Source organism: Trachymyrmex cornetzi, unplaced genomic scaffold (genome assembly GCF_001594075.2).
Source record: "Trachymyrmex cornetzi isolate Tcor2-1 unplaced genomic scaffold, Tcor1.1 scaffold1080, whole genome shotgun sequence".
In the NCBI taxonomy this organism is placed as follows: Eukaryota; Metazoa; Arthropoda; class Insecta; order Hymenoptera; family Formicidae; genus Trachymyrmex; species Trachymyrmex cornetzi.
This window is the reverse complement of record NW_017295632.1, coordinates 68,342-69,677: the sequence shown is the minus strand read 5'-3', so window position 1 is coordinate 69,677 and position 1,336 is coordinate 68,342.

The following is a 1,336-nucleotide window of genomic DNA, read 5'->3' as shown; positions in this document are numbered from 1 at the left end:
AAATCAAAGCCTTAAACGGTCTAGCTGGATCTTAATGCTTAGGCCTGTTCTTTTTGGCTGAACTTTTGCACCAGTTCATCTTTCTTCCTCTTCTTTCCTTCCGGATAGAAAAGGAAAAAAGATGAACTGGTGCAAAAGTTCAGCCAAAAAGAACAGGCCTCTTGTATGATTCTTATGTGAATTTATATACTACGTATCTAGTCCCCAGAAACGCGCGCCAAAGTGATTTTTCGTTCTTGAAAACGCTAACTCTATTAAACTACCGCAGTAATATCACATTTTTTTTATTTCACCGTGTACAAGACGATTCTGCATCACTTTGACAGTATCGTAACCTATCATAACCACCTACTATAGGCGTTCAGAGATGATGGTCTGCTCTATCAGAATTTTTGCGCATTCCGAAAACCATCGAATTAAAAAGTGTTGCAACCTTTTATTGACTGACTATATACTTGTGCGGTGTACCGAATCCAGACAAACATATGACACTGGCGATGAACTGCACCATTCAACCAGCCGAACACACCAGTTGCACCGACACCCGAAATGTGCAGTTGATGCGTCCCAGCCGAAATCACTATGAGTGCAAAAACGAAATAAAAATTATCACATACATGTTTTATTAACAGTACAATAAAATATATTGGGGATTGTACGATTTAATCTATTTTTAATACATTTTTACGACAATTGTATATGACAGTTTTATGTGCACTAGTGCATCCCAGCCGAAATCGCTATAATGCTGGATTCACACTGCATCCGATTTGCGTCGTACGACACTCTGTAACCAATCAGAAAACTGGATTCTGATTATACAAAGCAAAATCCATCGGAATCCTGCTTTCTGATTGGTTACAGAGTGTCGTACGACGCAAATCGGATGCAGTATGAATCCAGCATTATACTGAATTAAAATGGCGATGACGACCTAACCCAACCGATGCAATGTAGCATCTCTGGTATCTAGGCCTCTAATAGTAATATACGCGTAAAGTCACTAGATAACAAAGTACCGCAATTGGCTTTCAAGGTGATTGCGTCAAAATGGCGGACCTGCACCATATGCACTATTCACGCGATGTTTTGCACCATATGTATTGCATTGCAAAAGTTTTTCTTTAATTAAATTGCTGTATAAGGAATTAGGAAATGAATGAACGATTATAAATGCTTGGCAAGTCTCAAAATCTATATCTGAATAATACATACTTTCGTGCACTTTTCTGTACTGAATTATTGGGTATGGGAATAAGTTTCCGCCCTTTTTAAATGAAAAAGATGTATTTATTTAAACAAAACAATACAAAGTAAGTTCATTCAAAGTATGCTC